General features: G+C 39.4%; 1 protein-coding gene across 2 annotated transcripts in view; it reads right to left on the minus strand.

The window, feature by feature from the left end:
- Window positions 1-10,104, minus strand: part of tbl1x (transducin beta like 1 X-linked) — a 22,032-nt gene extending 11,928 nt beyond the window's left edge. Inside the window, exon 1 of one of the 2 annotated variants that reach the window (XM_080903057.1) lies at window positions 9,751-10,104. The gene's annotated coding sequence lies outside the window, so the exon portion shown is untranslated. The remainder of the gene's footprint in view (window positions 1-9,750) is intronic. The other variant, XM_080903056.1, reaches the window with a different exon arrangement.
- Between the last annotated feature and the right edge of the window lie 5,583 nt (window positions 10,105-15,687).

Genomic DNA, 15,687 nt, shown 5'->3' on the forward strand with positions numbered 1-15,687 from the left:
GGAAATGATTGGAAAATGGCAACAGACTAAGGATCACTGATGGAGCCACCATAATTGTTTCCATTCAGGACCCAAGATCCACCCTCATGCAAAACTCGTCAACATCAAATAAAAATGTCATCTCTCACTTGCATACGGGTGACATTTAGTTTTCTCAGTTGAAACCAAACTAGTATTATAGTGTTCAAAGAAGGAAATTCCCAGGTGTCTTCTCTATTAGCGCAGACCCTACATTTGTAACCATAAGAGAGCAAAACATCAATTATTTTAATAAACAGAGCATATGACTCAAAAGAAGATGAATCTGTATTTTCATCATCAAAGAGTACACTCTAAAACTGCTTTAATTTTATAACAGAAGAGGGCTAAAATGACTGATTATTTCTAGTAAAAACATCTAAATGAGATCATCCATCCATCTCTCTCACACACGTTACAAAATTATTAACTACTGTTAAGTCAAAATGTAGCATATTTATTCCTTAAAAATAAAAAGTGCTATATTACTCTAATCATTCTTAACAGCTTTTTATCCACTACATGAAACAACCTGCCCACACCTAGGCACATTCTTGCCTAAATGATTTTGGTCATTTTGGCTGATGACAGATGCATCATTTTGTCATGCAAGTACAACAAATTATTGCATATATTAAAATGTTACAATATCGGATTAGTTTAAAAGCATACAGCATGGAACTGGAAATAAATCTGATTACTGACAAGCTACACTGAAGACAAAATAACCAGGTTACTGGTAAGCTATTAATTTGGCGTCTCCAGATAAGCTTCTTTCATACATACAATCACACAAGCGTATCGAGAACTAGTCACTGTGGGGCATGCCTGTGTATATGGCTTTGTGGGGGTGGGTGGCGAATAAGTACATTGTGTGGAGAAGATTCTGGGACACAAAGCTTTTTTTTTTTTTTTTCCCTTCATGCTGAAGGCAGCACACAAACAACATAAAAATCCACCTTTCCCATTGCTCAGTTAGAACTTCACAAATTTATGTGGTTTTACATCTAGGCCAGTGCATACCAAGCGAAGCGGAGAGTGAATTATCTGCACGTCTGATAATAAACGCCTAAATGAATAATGAATAGAGCATTTGGAAGTGTTTTGACTGTGTTGACATTACGCAAATGCAGCCATTGTCTACACCACTGACAGGAACTGAAAGTATTACATCTCTATGGGAGTGTACAGTATGTCTTAACAAGCTTTTGCATAAACACTATTTCACTACCCGAAAAAAAAAGTAACCATTATAGCTTTTGTGTATTTATTCAATAGTAATAAAGAATCCTTAACAAGTTAGTAGTCATTTCAGAGGCCTCTGCAAGGCATTTCTTTTTCTTCATCAAAATGAGGATAGCACAAATGAGCTGTAAACACCGAGACACACCAGTGTAGGCAATACAAGTGTTGCTATGGTGACCAAAGGCTCTTGCTTCTCTGTCAACAGCTGCTCATGCCACCCTAAATACCCCCACTCTCCTTGAGCTTTCCTTCCATCTGACATCAGGGTCAAGCAAACAAGTCAGACAAGCGTGCTGAAAAACTGATCTTCATTCTAAGCCATCTCACGGCTGCTTCTTTAGCCAGCATTTACACCGTGTAACACTAACAGCAACACACCAAAGATTTCCCTTTGTCTGTGTCCTCCACACAGCATCTTCCATGCTGAACAACTGACTGCACACGAGCAATAAAAGTTTGGGACATTTTAGGGTTTCCTCTTGCAACCGCATGAGTATATGGGTCATGGAAATACACACAATTATAGACAGTCACAGAATACTACTACCACATTTTACAGAAGTACATTCATTTTTGCTTCTTGGCCAAAACTATGAAATTGTCTTATTGCAATATCCTGTTGCAATTTTAAGCATAAATGAAGAAAACAAAAAACTAAACACTGCTATTGCTGTGTAATAAAAACTGATCTTAAATACTGCTGCATATACATCCAGCTGCTGCATGATGCACTTAGCCTCACCTCAACTCTATTCTGTTTTTTTGAATGCCTTTATTAAGGCTTTCAGTTGGCGTGCATTTAAATGTCAGAGTTGCATGTAGGGCTGGGCGATATGACCCAAAATTCATATCTCGATATTTTTTAGCTGGATGGCGATATAAGATATATATCTCGATTTTTTTTTTTTAAAGCTATAAGTTAAGAACAAAAAGAGAGTTCTTAGTCACACTGTGTCCCAGATGTCACACGGGCACTTTTATTTACATACAGCGTAGATGTACATGAAGAAATTACTCAAAAATAAATTATCAGCATTTATTAAATAATCATGGTCCATAAATAAAAGAAAACAATGTTGTTTTTGTGCATAACAAAAAGCTCACAATTGTGCAGTCAAAATGTAAACTAATAGACGCTGAGCATAATAACAAAGAGACAGATTTCACAGCTGCACCACATCTCTGAACAGGTGCCGTTTGTGGTCCTTATACACACACAGTACGTATCACTCCGCGAGGCTCCTCCTTGGTAGCCGTAATCCTCCGACAATCCATCAAGCGGTGCAGCTCCGTAGCTTAGCAAAGTCATATTAAAACATTTTTTTGACAGATTGCTGAGCGCTGTGTACCACATAAAATCGGTTCGCGGTCAGTAAGCACAACCAGAATTCATACATAAGGCGCACTGTCGATTTTTGAGAAAAGGAAAGGATTTTAGGCCGTGCAGCTCCTCCGGGCTGCATGTCGTTAGCGCGGTTAGCTCGTTAGCGCGGTTAGCTCGCTAACACGTTGACGCCGTCCAGCCCCACGCACGGTAACTCGCTAATGGAGATTTTCCGCTTTCATCTTGTCATTGCCTGCAGGTGAAGCTATGGGGGAGGCGGAGTTGTGTTCAGTGAAGGAGAGGCGAGGCCGAGTAACGTTGCGTAGAGACAAAAGTGGACGAAAGAGAGGCAAACCTGCGGCTCCACAAGTATAATTATAACGTAACATAGACTATATCGATATAAACGATATTCTCACATCTTATATCTCGTATGAAAATATATCGATATTTTTAAAAAACTCGATATATCGCCCAGCCCTAGTTGCATGCATTAACTTTCTGCCTTCTACCATCTGTAGTTTGTGCTTCTTTGTTCCTCTACATGTCCTCTCTCATTGTGTCTTTCTGCAGGGATCTCTGGACTCAGAGCTGCACGCTCCTGGTCTTCAGATACAAGCCCTCTGAGCTCAGTGTTTGTCGTTTCCCTGTAGTCTTCTTTTCTATCTTCGCTTCTAGTGTCAAGCTTCAAGTGAAAGCTTTTTTCCCCCCTCCATCCCCGCTGTCACCACATGCTTGCTCAAAGAAAATCACTGGGTTTCTCTCTATGATATTGTAATTAGGACATATCATACCGTTCACGGTAATACCGGTATAATGTTGGGCAATGACAAGAAAATGAAATATCGCGATAGAATATGGGTAAAATGCGCATGCGCAGTGCCTTTGTTTTCATACGCACATGGCGAAAAAGGCACGGCGGCGACGGAGAATGACAAGGGCGAAAGCGGATCGTTGAATGAAACGGATGAACCAGAATTGGTTTGTAAAAATGCTGCAACTTCAGTGGTGTGGAACTGGTTTAGCTTTCGTCTGTCAGATACATAACAAAGCACTATTTTTGGTGGAGCATGCTAGCGGACCGTCATTATTACCGTTTTTTTTTTTGGAAAATACGGCACACTTAAAAATCAATCATTAGATTTTTCTGAAAATCGACAGTGCCCCTTATAATCCCGTGTGCCTTATGTTTGAATTCTGGTTGTGTTTACTGACCTCGAAACGATTTTATGTGGTACACGGTGCTCGAAAATCTGTCAAATGTTTTAGTACGACTTTGCTAAGCTACAAACCCGCACCACTTGATGGATTGTTGGAGCATTACAGCTATCGTAGGCAGGAGCCTCCGGAGGGATACGTACAGTGCTTCAACATAATATTACCGTATTGCATGTGTATAAGCTCTTTTTAAGTTTTGTGGATATTATACTTCGTTATGCTGAGGATATGTCGGCCAATTTCCACTGGAAATGCCTTTAGGTTAAACTGTCAGCAAGGAATTTGCATTTGTACTGTTACATTTTTATATAACTTTAATGCAAAAAACAGCTGCTTGTTTAAGTGAAAATACATTGATGGGGTTTTTTTGCACTAATAAAATTGTGGAGTTGTAAAGTATTTTGTCTAGTGTCAATTATCGTCAGTTATATCGTTATCGCAAATTTTCAGATCTATATCATGATAAATATTTTTGGTCATATCGCCCTGCTCTAATTGTAATGGCATTAAAATGGCACTGGTGTGATGCTCGAGCCATACTGCCTGCCTCAATCTCTGCATATAGCTACCTCACTGAACAGCTGTTGTCCACAAAGACAGTGCTGCTGTTGCAGCACTACTATTGCCAGCCCACAGAGAGAGCAAGAGAGATACCTTTCACCTTAATGCAAGTTTCCAACATTGTGGTACATGGCTGACAGCCCACCTGGCCCAAGCACCTACACACCACCTCCACAAATAAAATGGAAATCACTTATTATGAGGTGGATGTTGGCTAGTTGAATGAACTAACCTACATAACATGAGGCTGTCAACAAGTACTCTAAATTGGATTATATAATCAATATAATCTAACTATAAAATACATACAAATAAATAATATTCTTTGGAAAAACAAAAACGACAAGCAACACTGTTATGCCATTTGTCTTATCTTGCAAGCCACACATAACGCAATGCAGAGTTTCTACCAGTAAAGTTTTTAGACCCAGCAGCTGGGAACAGGACTGTTAATGTGGAAATATTTACCCACAATGTTGCACAGTGGCAGAGTGGAAACAGCAGAGCTGCTTGCTGCTTCAGATTTCAGACACACAGCTGCTGGTGCAAGGAAATACAGGGAGCAAACAATTAAGCCTACCACAATAAGGTAAATCTTAATGTGTTAAGTCACAACATTTCCCTGATTATTTTAATTTAGTTTTTCAAACTTCTTTATAGCTCTAACTACTAGAGGTTAAATTCAGTCATCAGGATCCTTACATTTTGCACTACACCAGCAGACAACCTAAAAGCATGGACAGAAGTTACAGCTTGTCACTATCAGTGACTGAAAATGAAATGTAAGTCCAGGGTCTGACAAGAGTGAATAATTCTGTAACAACCATGTGGTTTTGATGGCATGGAGTTCACAGCTGAGCTCAAGTGTGATTTGCACTCAAATCAATCTAAAAATAAACAACGTTAAATAAAATAACTATGTAAGACATGATGTCTCATTGTAGTGGTATGCCTGCTTGCAGACATGCTGCAGATACATCTAATATGCAATAATGGTTTGAACCTGAGTGGATTTTGATAAAGGAATAACGAAATGTCTTTTTTGGCCAATTCTAACAGCCCTAACATCATCCAGTCCTTTTGAGAACTGTGGACTTTCAGTGTTACTGACAAAACCCAAGCATGCACACATATACTGCAGGGTTTCCACCAGCATACTGCAAACCCAGAAGCCCAAGCAACTGCAAAGTTTGAATTACAGCCTTTCAAGTGACTGGAATTATAAAGAGATTTTAAAAAACAAACAAACCAAAAACATACAGATGCTGATTTTTTTAAATAAATAAAATATAATTCAGAAACAACTGTGAATCCATCATAAGCAGGGGATTCTCTCACATATCAAATCGCAATATTCAATCAATATTTAAGCCCAGTTTCCAAAAGGTGCACAAGTCTTTGTTAAATGATGTAGCACGGAGTGGCTAAGATGATGATGACATACTTTGCATGCATAACTACACTGATTGCTCCACAAAAGATAAGATAAGCTTACGTGGCTGACTCAGGATGAAGATTAAGACGTAGGCAAAAAACACAATATGACCATCAGTAAAGAACTTTCCCACTCTGGCAAGTATGTGCTTGCACAACTTCCTGAAAAGTCATCCACCAACTATTTCTTCATTCATCCTTCTAAAAAGCAACAAAAAAAAACCAAGAAAAAAAAAAATCAAGCAAGTCACACTTAAGAGATGTGATCATCTGCCTACAATTGAAAAGCGCTAAACATTAATACTTAAATTTTTAACAGATGCCTAAAGGGATATATACTTGCTCTACTTTTATTCTAAGTAGGGACAGAGGGAAGACACCATAGGCTGTAGCTCACACAATGATAAACAGCACCACCCTAACACCAAATGATGTCCAAATAAATAACTACAGCCTTCAACTAGTCAGTACTTGTATGGCAGTTATTTTAGAGTAACCACCAGTGCACCAGTTGGCTGGTCGCCACTTAACACTGCATGTCTCTTTTGAAGGGAGAGAATGGCCCACCTTCCCCCATGGTCTATCATAAATAAATACTGCTACAGAAATATTTGGACAGCCCAGTGAAGAGATTTGCAGCACCACAAGGCTGACACACAGGACTTCCTTGCCCTACTTATGAAGAGGGAATACATTTCTGTTTTTAATACAGTCTCATTGCACTGTGGATCTGATGTTTTCTTACAGTAGTTAGATATAAATAAGTTAAAAAAATAAAATAATAATTGAACTATTATGTTTCATAGACTGTAGGCCATGAGATGGGTTTTTTTCTTCTTTTAAAACACAAGACCAGGTATTGCATGGAAGGTAAAAAGAACACCTTTCATCTCAGATCCTGTCACGAAGCAGCCTAACAATGTTATTTGGCTATGCCCCCTGAGGATTCAGTACAAATGGTAATTGTGTCAATTTATTGGAACGCCAAATAAAAAGACAGATAAATCCACTAAGAAAAGAAGGATTTAAAGTCTATATCATTACTCATACTTTATAGAGTATTAATTCTAATGCTGAACATTAGAGATTAATACAGGCAAAACACTGAAACTAAATCCTGGTGTTCTTTTACCAGGTGGCACTGAACCTGTAACTTTTGTAACTACTGTAATTAGAGTTCAACACAACTCATACAACAAAGGACAGGTTTTCACCACACGGTAAGCAGTCTAGATTGGGTTATGGAGAAATTATTTTACATAGCGTGAATGATGTTATTAAATTTGGCTGGAGTAGCATTTTAATTCAGCCTCAATAAAGTCACGGACAATCTCAGCAACAGCTTGCAAGTTTATTTACTTGAAGTCCAGCATTTGGGGTGTTCTGAATTCACTTTGCTTCTATTGCTCATCTCTCTTCCTGCACTGACTCAGTGACCCCAATTCTAAAGCAGTAAATCACATTAAACTGCAGCAAGACTTGAATCTCCTACATGTTCGCTGTTGTTGCAGTGTTGCCCACCCCTTACTTTATATTGAGTCATCACAGTTGTCTTCTACATTCCCACCAACTACTGGACTGAAGTGGAGCAGCTGGTTGCAAAAACTGTTTAAGACACTCGTCACACCAGATCTTTAGAAAACAACACAGCGCAAGAAAGTGCATTTAAACAACTCAATCTAAAAGAATATCCTGCTTGACACGCAAACATTTTACACACCAGTCATACATGAGACCTTTTCTTTTTTCCCTTACTCTTTGTAAGTGACATTACATAAACAATTAATGATAATTTGGCATTACTATCCAGTGTGCACACACTCCATATGTATGGTAAATTTGCAAGGTAAACTATTAAGCACATAAAATAAACTATTCACAGTACAGGCTGGAAATGAGATTATAAGTGTTCGTTGTAGACGTGCCCCTCCTTAAAAATTAGGTCATCAATGAGGATTGGGAAGCTACTAAACTGTAGCCTCAAAAAAAGTCTAGTTAAAAAAAGGAAGAAAAAAAAAAAACAAAAAAAAAAAACAGACTTCTTCGTGTGAACTATGCCTCAAATTTCACAGGACCTTGGAAAAACCATTATAGAAATGGAAAATGCAAGAAAAGGAAGGAAAGCATTTTTATAGACCTGGGTGTTCAGCAAATTCAAAATCATAAAAAATGTCTCTAAGTAAAAGTAGACATTCCTGCTGCTATAAATAAAAAACCAGCAGAAACTCCTTGGTTTGAAGAAAAAAAAATTCACTGGATGACACTAAGACCAACTGTGAAGTATGGTGGAGGTAGTATTATGGATTGGGACATTTTTACTTCAAAGGCCACAATTAAGGCCCAACGGTGACATTTACTCTTACTGCTAGCAGTTCAAAAAGTGATAAACAAAACTGAGTTTAGCCTTCCATAACACTCCTAGTTTCTCATGTGGCCTCTTGGGAAAATTAATTGGCCACCCCGCCTTACAGTGCTTGAAGTAACAATGAAATTGACACAGTAATAAGAAAATTTACAAGAGAATGGCATGATTGAGATCAACGACCTCAAGCTTAGGAGAGGTTGGTTTATGACACAAGATAATCACCCAACGCCAAAAAAAAAAAAAAAAAAAAAAAAAAATTATGAACCAACAATGGAGAGGTTAAAACAGAAGAAAATTCCTGTTGTAGGGTGGCTGTGTTGGAGTCCTGCCCTAAAGGGAACTGACATGCTGTGGCATGGCTGTTCAGCAAAAAATCCCAGAAAATATGTAACTCCTATTGAGATCAAATAACATTCAAATACTGCCACTAGGTCAACAAGAAATGGGAGCATCACATTGACATTACTTATGTGGGCCACTGAAGTAGAATCAGGTTACAGAATTTAAATAGCAGGGGTTTTAGCCAGTCCTGGCATCTGAATCTTTTTTATATAGCAACATTAACATTTTTGTTTCTCTTCTTGGTGAACCGGTACAAAAGCATGACTGGTCCACATGGCATAGAGCCTATCCTCTTAATTAAAAGAAGTCAATGTTTATCCTTGTTTTTAATTATCTTGGATATATTCAACTGGGAGAAGGCCAAAACTTGGAATAACCTGGATTAAGATGCACTTTGATTCTCTTAAAGCAGACAAGACTGTTGAAGCTGTATCCCATCATTCCAGGCACTATTTAGAGTCGTAAAAGGCAGGTCAAACCACGTTTCTCAATCTCTCATTTCTCTCCTAATGTAGTCTGTGCTTGTTGAGTGTTATGTAGACATGCATTATCACAATTTATATTCCTTCCTACACAGCAGAGTTTCTCTAAAAGCGTCTGCCTGTGCTGTGCTGCATGGTAGAAGGTCATAAGCTTAACAGTAACAATTTAAAACTGGAGTTATACAAGAGCATGAACTGGCCCTTGAAACTGGTGGCACTGTCTAGTACAGTTGAATTTCTCTCCCCTCCCCCACACATGCGCTTCCTAAGTCTGCATGACAATATAAATATGTATCATTCATGCTTTAGCTCAAACAAAATGACCTAAAGTGCAGCTTAATGTTGTTTGACTTCAGTAGCACATTTCCACCAAAGTAGACAAACTAATCAGTCACCACAATGGGACAACCTTGAACCTCTAAAACTTAAGTCTGTTTAGTAAAAGTAGTCCACAGGTCGGCTACATAAGGTTAAGCATGAGTATGTTTCTTTAAGAAAAACAACAATGTAGCAGAAAAGTAGGCTGTTTGAAAAATCATGAACAAAAGAGGCTAAATTAAAAGGCGCAAACGGGAATTTCAACACACGTGTGGAGTCAATGGGTGACTAAGCTTTGTGCCGGCAAGTATCCTCCTAATCAACGCCGTAATCACCAATTTCTCAAAGTCATTATCCTCTTTGCTTTTAACCCACATAAACACACAAGCAGCCTGAATGCAGTGCTGCCCAAAACAGTGCCACTCGACCTTTACTTAGCTTACCTTTTATTGTGAGTGAACTCGTGGTGTCCGCCGCCACCTCTTCCTTCTTCTTCCACAAGGAGAACCTCCAACTTCAGCGAGCTAGCTACGACTTTCCTCCCATTTTGATTACCGTCACATTTCAAGTTCCGACCGCGGGTGTGAGTGTGTGTGTGACTCACTGCCGGCTAAATTTGCTGTGCTAACAAAGCGTGTTCACCCAGACGCGCGCGCGCACACACACGCACAACTGGCGGTAAAGTTGGAATAAACCCGAGTTTCTGTGGCTGAGGCTGCAGGCTACTCTCTGTAGAGTTTCACCCTCACCGTTCACTGAGAACAGGAGCAGAAAGAGACAGCAGCGAGCGCTAAACGGCAGGGAGAGAGAGACTTACACAGAGAATAGGAGAGAGAGAGAGAGAGAGAGAGAGGACGGGGGCGGGGGGTTGAAGGCTAAACTGTCTTTAATAAACCTGACTATTATAAACACGATCTATTCTGGGGTTAATAATCCAGGGACTGTTTTATCTCATTTGTATCTGATTGGCCTAATTAGCCAAATCAGCAGCCAAAGTGTCAATTTGTTAACACCTTATGGAAAATATACAGATACACGTGCTGTCTGGAACCTATGTGTGCCATTAACGCATAACTACTGTACACTTTGTATATTTGCGCACGTGTGGATTGAGCAGAGCGTGTATTAAATTTGACTCCCCTCCTCCCCCCATATAGATTAGGCGGGATAATTAATACCATTAAAACATGGCTCTCGAGCTTAAGTGCACTATGATATCTTGTTTCAGTTTAAGGACAGTGCGCTGAGACTACAGTGTAGCATGTTGTTGCCTATCTGGCCTCTCGGGGGCTCTTCCCATCCCCCCACACACCGCTATTTTTCGCCTGCCTGGTCACACAGCGGTTGATTAATTCTCCTTTCGCCTTGCTCAGTCATTCAGATTTGGAAAGTAAATAACAAGTTGACATCAGTGTGACACATTCCTTTGGTTACCGTATGTATATCAATACTTGCGCATCACATATTCCATACAAACGCTACAACTGCTCCAGCCTCAAACGAAATGGTGGTGTATTACGAGCTTTTAGTTGGTTGGCCTGCAAGCATACACGTGCACTTTGATATATTGAGAGATAGGTTAGAGAGAGAGGTTTGAAGGCCTCGTAATGCACAATAGTAGTGCAAAATAACCTTTTACATATACAACAGTGATAAAGAAAAATAATAAAATAAAATAAAAATAAGACTGGTGGTGTACAAAGATTTGGTGCAAATATCACTAATAAATATTATGTACACTATAACTCTAAGAAACAGCAATAAGAAGGTCTGATATTGAAATGCGTGTGGGGTTTTGGCAGGTGTGTTCACCTGTCACGAAGATGGAAGCTGTTGTACAGTTTCACATAGGCCAGTAGGAATGATATTCTGAAGTGTCCTTTATGGCAGCGAGGTTGAATAAGTCTGAGAGAGAATAAGCTCTGCTGCCTCTGTAGTATAGAATGGAGCGGGTGCAGTGGGTGGTCCATGACGGAGAGAGCAGTTTGCTGGCATCTCTGGCACTAATGCAAGCCCTCAGCAGATAACAGCAAAGTAAATGATCATACTATCACAGATTTCCATCATCAAACACGCCAACATGTTAAAGGATCTTAGCTTCCTCGCAAAGTAGATTCTGCATTCATATCATGTACTTTTGTTGTTTGTGCAGAAGAAAAAGGCCAACCCCCAGTAATACTTCATTTCTACCAATGTCCCTACAGATTAATCCAGCCAACATATTTTTATATATTCCATGTCTGAAGAAGCAGCTACTTTTGGCTGCTCCATTATTCACAAGGAGTCACCACAGCAGGTACCTCCGCATGTTTTATTTGGATGTTTTTACACCGGCTCCCCCTCCAAAGGACTTTGTATCTGCTCCCAGAATCGAACTGGCGATCACTGCACTGTGGAACCACTTACATATACAATGTCTAAAAAAGCTGTAATTACTGTCTGCCAAATAACAAAGTCATGGCCTTTAATACCAGTAAGTTTTTAGTAAGATTTCAGCGTGGAAAGGAGGAATGTTATTTCCAGAAACTGAAAAATTTGAAATTTGACCCATTTACACACTCAGCTTGGGTATATTGTATAGCAAAGGTCCCTGAGATGATGTGGTTACTTTAAGTACTGATATTATTGCTCTCTGAAAAGCCCTGCAAGGGGCACTGAAAATTATTTTCTGTGATGTGGTACGCTGTGGGAGTTGCAGTTTCGCTATGGGTGATTTGCAAGGTACAAAAGTCTCACACTGACTGAACAATATTTTATTATAGAAGTGAAGTGAAAGACTGGAACTTACATGTTTAAATTCAGCATTTCTACTTTAAAGTGGTGAGGCACAATGCAATTTCAAGTGTTTATCTGACCCTATAAGGATGCTTTGAATTTATGTCTCATAAGCAGTTCTGCAGTGTTTGCACCTAGTAATTCTTGAAGTCATGGCTATTGTCAGATTGAAAGTCAGATATACAAAATGAGTAAATAACGGTTAAACAGTTGTAGGCCTGCTTTCAGGGAAGTCTTATTGTTTGCCAAATGAATCATGAAACTCTACAAGCAAATCAATTCAACTTTATAACATACAAGCTGACATCGAGGTGAATCACCTCAGACAACTTTCCGAAAACAGCACTTGTGACTGGGCTTTAGTATTTGACAGTACAGTGTTTCAGCGTAATGTGGTGTAGCTCTATGGAGTTTGAAAGATGCACGCTAAGCAGTAAACTAAAAGCTTTGCTTTGTAGATAACTTTTCGGTTAAACATTGCACTACAGATTCTGTTTTACTGCATCTGATCCCACCACCTGGATTTGCCATCATTCAAGAATGAGACCTTATTCTTACATTCCTTCACTTAATACATCTACTCCACCTCGACCCTGTGGAACATTCCTCTCCCCCCCCCCCCCACAAACAACTATCCCTTGGGATTTTGTGCCGATCCTTAAACCAATCTTGTCACACTCTGCTGCAAACTGCCTGAAGCTACAGTCTGATGAAGCTAGAAGGGCAATTTTCTCTGTAAATTGTGTAGAAATTCGGATGAATTTCTGTGCATATTGTAGCATGAAGGGATACAATGCCTCCATATTTATTTATTTTTTTTGCATCTTACTTATGTAGCCAAATCCTCCCTTACCCTCTCTAATTGTTTAGTTGTCTATCTCTTCCAACGTATGTGATTTCATTGTTTATTTCTTATACAAAAATACTATTAAAAATATAAGACTCCTGTCATAAAAAAAGTTCAGTCTATTAAATTTTTAAACCACTGGAGCTGCTTTTGACAAGCGCATCTTAGTACTTAAAACTGTTGCCTTGTGTACGTGTTCTCCTCTGCACAAATGGTCAAACACGCTTCTCAGTAGCTTCGCTGCCTTTTGCCCCTTGCACCTCTTTTACATGGTTTACGGTAGGAGCGTTTCCTGCCATAGAGCTGGGGCTGACCTCCTAACAAAGAACAGGTTCAATCTGCCTCCCCTCCCCCAACGCAGGAAGCTGATGAGGGTCACATGACCTTTCTAGACAGCACTGAGGAGCAATGGTAATATGTAAGGGTGGGGGAAGGGAGCAGCTAGTCACACCAGTCTTGTGTTGTTATTAGGCTGGAGAAGTGTGGGGGAAAGCCTAGTCAGTTGCAGGGGAATATCCAGTCGAGTATCTATTTCTCATCGTGCTCTGGTGTCTATTTACATACTGGATTTAGTTCCCTAAACCCTCCTGCTTTATTCACACTATAAAAGGAACACGAGCATTGGACCCAGTCTGGAAGAAAGGGCTCCCTTATTTATGATTTTTGTGTCTATATGTTGATGAATAGACAAACGTACAAGCTTGGGAAATTCAATAGTGGCAAAACAAAAGAAAACAAACAACAACAAAAAACCTTGTGTATGTGAATACACTGTAATACACCTCCTCCACTGTCTCCCTCCCCTCCCCCAACCATCCACACCAGCTAGAGAGAAGGCTTTTTGTGGTGCACTGTTATGTCATAACCTACAGACCTATTTTTCAGACAAAGCAAAACAGACTGCGGGAACAAACATCTCTATTTGCAGCTGAAACACTTTGGTTTCCCTTAAGAAAAACAGATGTAACAGTTGACAGAGCGGCGCTCCGATCAGCCATTCCGTTTGAGATCTGCTCCAAACACGCTGCTTAAATATGCCACTTGCTCACTCAGCCGTAATCATTTTCACAAGAAAAACTGACTGTTTAAAAAAGAAAAATATTTGTGTTACTTTGGGAAGCCACATTCCTACACTCCTCAAAAATGAATTCAGGGAGGGGGGAGGCAGAGAAGGCGGGAAAGCAGACAGATATCAGAGATTCATGGATCGAGGACAAAGGTCAAGGGTTGCTGACCTGCGACCAACAGACTTGCCTTGCCTTTCCTCCCCCTCTAGCACAATAGCAGTCAATGGCTTTACAACGTTTTGTTCTTACAGTGGCATTTAAGCCTTTTTAAAAGAAATTCCCCCTTAAGCTCCTCAGACCATAATGGTTATGTTGTACCTTAGTTTCAATCTAGTTTTACATTTTAGACATATTAAAGTCTACATTTTAATAAAACTCGTACAAATTAAAAATATATATTTTACATTACATAACAATTATACAGTCACAGACACAAGACTCAACTACAGTCTTAAGTCTAAGACTTAGAATTAAGAGAACCATTTGTTCTCTTAACTGCCATTGCAGCAATTTGTGCGTTCTATGTTCACAGGATATACCAGCCTCCTTACCTTCTTTAAGGCCACTGATGAGATGACCAGACATAATGAACACAGCATCCTTAAGGTATAAATATTCTTGTAAATATGTCCCCAATATACACAGTTTGATATCAAAACACAGCTTAATAATTTATAGCAATTTTATGGGGGGCACTGGCTATTGGTCATGGACCCTTTGGGGTCCTGAGACCTCCATTTGAGAACCAATGAGCTGTACTACTTTTTTGTGTTTGTTATGTTAACCGACTAAAAATGTCAATAGCTAAAATATAATGTTATGTTATTTGATTAGCCATGCTTTTTCTTGTTTTATTTATCCCCTCCTGCTTTTTATCATTACTATTTAAGTTAGTCTAAATAAAATCTATGGAAACCAGGCTAGAAAGCCCAGCATATATCTGAACTCTTGCCAGGAGGTTCTCAGATGAGCTGTGTCTATCTATTCACTGTATTGTTAGCTTAGAAGCTTGTGGATGGGGATGTCTGATGTGTAGTGTTTTGCTGGTTTCAGCCTCTTGCTTTGTCATGGCAACATAATGGCGTGTAATGAGCTACCACTCGCTTAGACACCCAATACAGCATTGTGACTTGTCATGCTACATAATTACTCTTCTGACCCACGGATTTCAGAGATGATGGCTGTTGCAGTTGTCTCTGCAGTTGCTGTCGCCTCTTGTGATGATCTGCGCGAGACGAAGAGCAATTTAAAGAGTGATTGAATTGTATTTCAGACAGGAAAGGGTTTCACCCGTCACAATAAAAGTCATTCATGTGAAGCTGATATGCAAAATCATAACTGAGTGCATCCCTAGCACCTCTCTACCAAATTAGGTTATAAAACTTTGATAAATCCTGTAGCATTTTGCGATAGTTAGGTACATAAAAAAAAGCATTTCAACATTTTAGCGCGTGTGCATACATGCATGTGTGACACAGACACAGAAAGATTACATTGAGTTTTGAAAATGTGTTCTATTTTTCATCATATCTGATAATTGTTTGCCTCAGACAAGAGAACAAAATCCCCCCTGATAAATTCTCCATTGTTGGATATTAAGGCAGGATCATCTCCTGGAAAATATTGTGAGAAAAAGATAGATAGAGAGAGAAAGAGGTTGGGCGGGGGAGTGGGTAAGAGAGAGAGGTCTC

The sequence above is a fragment of the Rhamphochromis sp. 'chilingali' genome (genome assembly GCF_963969265.1).
Source record: "Rhamphochromis sp. 'chilingali' genome assembly, chromosome: 14".
In the NCBI taxonomy this organism is placed as follows: domain Eukaryota; kingdom Metazoa; phylum Chordata; class Actinopteri; order Cichliformes; family Cichlidae; genus Rhamphochromis; species Rhamphochromis sp. 'chilingali'.